The sequence below is a fragment of the Triticum dicoccoides genome, chromosome 5A (genome assembly GCF_002162155.2).
Source record: "Triticum dicoccoides isolate Atlit2015 ecotype Zavitan chromosome 5A, WEW_v2.0, whole genome shotgun sequence".
NCBI lineage: Eukaryota > Viridiplantae > Streptophyta > Magnoliopsida > Poales > Poaceae > Triticum > Triticum dicoccoides.
The window spans coordinates 100,140,871-100,146,758 of record NC_041388.1 but is presented as its reverse complement, the minus strand read 5'-3'; positions in this window follow the sequence as shown (position 1 = coordinate 100,146,758).

Below are 5,888 nucleotides of genomic sequence, written 5' to 3'. Positions count from 1 at the left end.
CCCAACTATCTTTTCTATGAGGATGCAGCTGTGGAACCAGTTCTACAAGTTGATTAAATTGTCCAAAAGCTTCTACTGACATTGGGAGGTGGAAGTGATCATTCCAATCCCGAGCTTCAACAAAGTGATGTACAGTTTGATCCTCATTGATGGCAAATGAGAAAAGTTGTGGGAGTGCTTGCTGTAGAGTATGATCCTGTCATTTATCTTTCCAGAACAAAACAATTTGACCTGATCCAATGGTGCAACTGCTTATGTGTTCAAACCTCTCAAATAGTGAAATGTGAGTCTTCGACCAAAAGGATCCTTCTGCCCTTCCTCTTGGTGCCTCAGTGTGATAATATTTCTCCCAGATAAGATTTACCCAATGGATATCTTCCATGTTGAGGAACTTGAGTAGGTTTTTCATGAGAGCTTTATTGTGAAGAGCGATGTCCAATATTCCCAAGCCTCCCTGTTTTTTGGTTGACAAACTTTGGACCATGCAACCAGTGTTGTCCCCTTGTCCTCCATGCCAAATTTTCTCTAGAGAAAGTTTCTCGAATATTTGTGTACCTGTTCAATTACTCCAGTAGGTAAATCCAGGGTGCACATGAAGAAGATTGGTAAATCAGCAAAGACAGATTTAATAAGAATCAATCTACCATCATAAGAAAGCATAGTTGAGCATCCTATGAGTCTTCTTTCTATTCTTTTCATCATTGGGTTAAAATCCTCAATTTTGGGTTTTGTTGTGCCTAGAGGCAGGCCGAGGTAGGTGAATGGGAATTGACCCTGCTTGCACCCATGATGTTGAGAAGGCCAGCCATGCATGGTTCTAACTCATTTATGGGCACCAAGAAGGATTTTTCATAATTAACTTTGAGCCCAGTAAACTCTGTATAGTGCAAAATTAGTTTCTTGACATGTGCCAACTGTCTTGCATCAGGAGGGATCACTAGAATTGTATCATCATCATACTGAATGACAGGAAAATTTGGGCATGATTAACTGTCAATAGGTGGATTGATTAAATTCTATTGCATTGCCTCATTGAGCATAGATTGAAGGAGATTATCTGCAAGAACACATAACAATGGAGAGACAGGGTCTCCTTGCCTGACCCCTTGTCTACAGTGGAAAACTTTGCCCGGGACTCCATTGAGTAGTACTGATGATGTACCTGAAGAGAGCAACATGTTGATCCATCTTTGCCCAAACCCTCTAGCCCTCAAGATTGCTATTATTGTTTGGTGACTAAGAAAATCAAAGGCTTTTTCAAAATCCAGTTTGAGCAACACTATTGGCTTTTTTGATTGCTGACATTGATGAAGGTACTCAAATGCCCATCTAAGGTAGTCATTAATTGTTTTGTTTTTGATAAATCCATATTGATTGGCGTGCACAACTTGAAGGATGATTTTTTGTAACCTGTTAGCCAACAACTTTGTGATGATTTTATAGTGCAGTTCAATAAGGATATGGGCCTGAAGTCACTGGCTCTAACCGGATTGTCCTTCTTTGGGATTAATGTGATGAATGAAGCATTGATGCTTTGGAGTGAGATTGAGCCCTAATAGAAATCATCAATGAACTTATAGAAGTCTTTAACAATAATACTACAACATGTTGTAATAAAATCCCCATTGAAACCATGTGGGCCTGGAGCTTTATCTGGAGGGAACTGTTTGATAACTTCATCAATTTCCTTTTTAGTGAATGGAACTTCTAGCTCTTGCAAGCCATCAATTCTTGTGATGAGGCTAATCAAGTTTAAAGGATCAGTTGTACTGTCCTGCTGACCCAATCTATCTTTGAATGATTTCCAGAGAATTGCTGCCTTGGCATTGTGTTCTGAGTGCTCATTGCCATGTTCATCTTGCAGAGTTTGTATGTAGTTGTATATGTATTTCATTGTGGACTTTGCTTGAAAGAATTATGAATTTCCATCTCCAAATTTTACCCATATAATAGTGGCCCTCTATCTCCAATAGATTCTTTGGAAGGAGAGTAGTTTTAGCAGATGTTCCTTTAGCATTTCTCTGCTATTTTGCTTTGTGACACTGAGCTGTCTATATTCCTCAAATTGATCCCACGTCATGGTAACATTATTTGTTGCCTGAATATTACCAGCCAAATTAGAAATGGACTTGCTCCAAATCTTGAGCCTTTTTCTGAGTCTTTTAAACTTTGTTGTAATCCATTTTGCACTATCACTTTCAGTCAAGGGTTGTTTCCAATTCTCTTCAACTGTTTGTTTGAAATTATGATGTTCTAGCCAATAGTTTTTCAAACCTAAAAATTTGAGCCCTTGGGATACAGGTTCCAATTGAGATGACATATGGACAATGATCTGATACTGGCTTGGATAGTGGGAAAGCCATAGTATTGGGGTATTTTGAGGACCAACTTTCTGAAGTAAAAACCCAATCAATATTTTTCCAGAAGTGGGGCTTTCTGCATGTTACTCCATGTGATGCTTTTGCCCTTTAGAGGAATTTCAACCAGGGCAAGATTGCTGATGGCTTCATTGAAATGCATCATATTATTGATGTCTCCATTTTCCATGTTTCTGTTTGAAGGGTATCTGATATAATTGAGGTCTCCAGTAATTATCCAATCTGTTTCTATCGGCATTTGAATATGTTTGAACCATGAAAGGAAGTTGTGCAGGCCCTCATTGTCACATGGCCCATAAATATTGGTTAAAATCCAAGAATCTCTAGTATGAACAGAGATGAATCTCATGGAAATTAAGAAATCATTTTTGAATAGACATTCTCCCTGAAACATATTTTCATTCCATGCAATAAGCAAACCTCCAGAAGCTCCCACAAAGGACAAGTAATCAAATTTATTGATTCTCCTGGGAAAGAATTTTTTTATGTATGTGCTATCAAAGGTTTCTCTTTGTGTCTCTTGTAAACAGATCACAAAGCAAGTAGACTGATCTATTTTGTTTGAAATGGCCAACCATTTATCACTTTAATTAATACCTCTAACATTCCAACTCAGAATATTCCAGGATCTATTCATATCTTCTTAGTAAATCAAAGTGACAGTAACTGGTGGCAACACACTTGCCATTGAAGCATATCAGGCATAAGTTTCTGTTACAGACCCACTTAGTTCTACTCATACCAAGAGCAAACAAAACACATGTTTTTGAAGTGACAGAGGAGAAAAGATAAAGACCATCATTACAGAGACACATAATTATTCCCAAAATGAGGCTTCTATTAAGCCTCCCTTCTCCTTTTCTCTGATCTTCTAGTCCTTCCATGCAGGCTGCTTTCCCCCCTTCTTTGCTTTCTTCTGCAGCAGATTTTCCTCTGCGCACACCTTTGGGTCCACCTTGCAATAAGAAGTGTTCAAATTTTTAATAACTTTGGTGCTACAGATAAGGGGTTTAGTAGAACAAGACATATAATTACGGTCCTGACAAGTTTTCTTTTTAAATTCTTTGTTAAGATGTAGCAGCCTCTCACTTCTTCTTAACTCAGACTCAACTATTAGCTGGCTGTCTTTTCACTTTCCTTTGTGGACAGCTGGGCTGAAGAAGATGGGCTCCTCTGAAGCAGTTGTGCTAGTTTCCTCCTCTCTGTTTTCATGCATCTGTGGGCATGAAGGAGTCTTAGTCACTGGACAAGAGTTAGGAATGAAGAACGTAACATTTTTTGCCTGTTGGTGCCCTTCACATATAATTTGCCACATTGGTGATTGTAGGAACATTTTTGCCCAATCAAACTTATCAGGTGTTTAGAGAGCAGTGCAAATGAAATCCACCCACTCAAAATGTACCTGAGCTTTTGTTGTTCCCCCAGATTCTTGAGAAAAATGCTTCTCCCAGACAGCTTCACTTGCAAACCCCTGATCTACTGTAACTGCATGAGAGGCAGCAGTAGGAGATATAGGTAAGTATTTTCCTTTTATGTTGAAACCTTGTGGGGCTGTACAATCAGTGGAGGAGTTGAATAGATTTCTTTACTCTCAGAGTCTGAACATGGTTTGGAGGTTGCATCTGAGGAACACTCTATAATTTCAATTTCTTCATCCACTGTGGTGCTGTGGGTAACTTCTCTCTCTATAGAAAGCTGATACTCTAAATGGGAGGCAAGCTGGATAATTGGATCAACACTCTCAACCAAGTTTAAATCAAACAGAGACCCATCATCTTCAACATATTCTCCTATTAAAGGCAGACAAAGCTGTTGTTGATGATCCTGATTGCGGAAAAGTTCATTTTGAGCTGGTGACTGAGGCAAAGCTTGGTTGAAATCAAAACCTAGGGACTTCACTTGCTGCACTAGAGGCATTAAATTAATTAAATTCAGTGGCATTTCTTGAGATGGAATAAGAGGCATGTCTGCCTATTGGACCAGATCCCGCAAAAAAGGTTGGTGGGCTTGGAGGGGCCCAATAGACAAGTTGAGGTTAGGTAGATCCTCCTGGCCCTGGCCCAAGAGGTTCAAAAAATCATTTCCCTCCAACATCTGGAGGCCTTCTTCCATCTGGTGCTCTACTTCCACTCCATTTGAACCAACTGAGAGAGTAAGCTCACTTTGAGGGTCCATATCTGGGAGATTAGCCTGTAGCTGAGGTACATCCAAGGGCTGAAAGAAGTCAGCCAGCTCCATGAATTCCCCCTCCTCTATTTCTTGGTCCACAAGTTCATCAACTTCTGCTGGCATTGCCTAATGCCCCCAGCCTGGCATATTTTCTTCATCTTCTTCCTATGCTTCCTCCTCTGCTTGCTGAATAGCCTGTTGAGGAAATCCTTGTGGATTTTGCATCCATTAAATCATGAGCTTGATGCTCCTGGACTGGCCCAATGAAATGGTTCAGCTGGTTGGGGTGGTAGAATTTATTAGCAGGTGGAGGATGTGGATTTCCATTAGCTAGAACTAGATCTTCATCAAGTGGGCCACCTCCCAGGACTTCTTGTTGCACAATTACCACTGGTACAGTCCAAGATTCAGAGTTGGGATCATCTGATTCTCCTACAACAATGCTGATAGGCACATCTCTCATCTCTTCTACTCTGATTTTGACCATTAAGGCAGCCTATGTGCTTCTGGCTCTGTCCCATAACAGCATCCTCCCAAAACTTCTGACAGCATATGCAAGTTCGTGTATTTCTCTCTTATCAAATGGAAAACCAATAAGAAGCACCCAGACATATCTGTTTAGAGCCATATTTCTCCTATTTAGGCCTTGGTTGTTGCTGGGGAACGCAGTATTTCAAAAAAATTCCTACGATCACGCAAGATCTATCTAGGAGATGCATAGCAACGAGAGGGGAGAGTGTGTCAATGTACCCTCATAGACCGAAAGCGGAAGCGTTTAGTAACGTGGTTGATGTAGTCGAACGTCTTCATGATCCACCCGATCCTAGCACCGAATGTACGACACCTTCATGTTCAGCACACGTTCAGCATGGTGACGTCCCTCGACCTCTTGATCCAGTTGAGGATGAGGGACAGTTCCGTCAGCACAATGGCGTGGCGACGGTGATGATGAAGCTACCGACACAGGGCTTCACCTAAGCACTACGACGATATGACTGAGGTGGTAAACTGTGGAGGGGGCCACCGCACACGGCTAAGAGATGTCTGTTGTGCCTTTGGGGTGCCCCCCGCCTCCGTATATAAAGGGGGGGGAGGCCGCCCCCTAGGGGCGCGCCAAGTGTGGGGAGTCCTACTAGGACTCCCTAGCCCTAGTAGGATTCCCCTCTCCTCTTTTTTCCTTTTCCAGAGTAGCAAAGGGGGAAAGAGAGAAGGAGTAGGAGAGGGAAGGGGGGCGCCGCCCCCACCCCTTGTCCAATTCGGATTGGCAAGGGGGGTGCGTGCCACCTCCTAGTCGGCCCTCTCTTTTCTCCATTAAGGCCCATGTTGGCCCATTAACTTCCC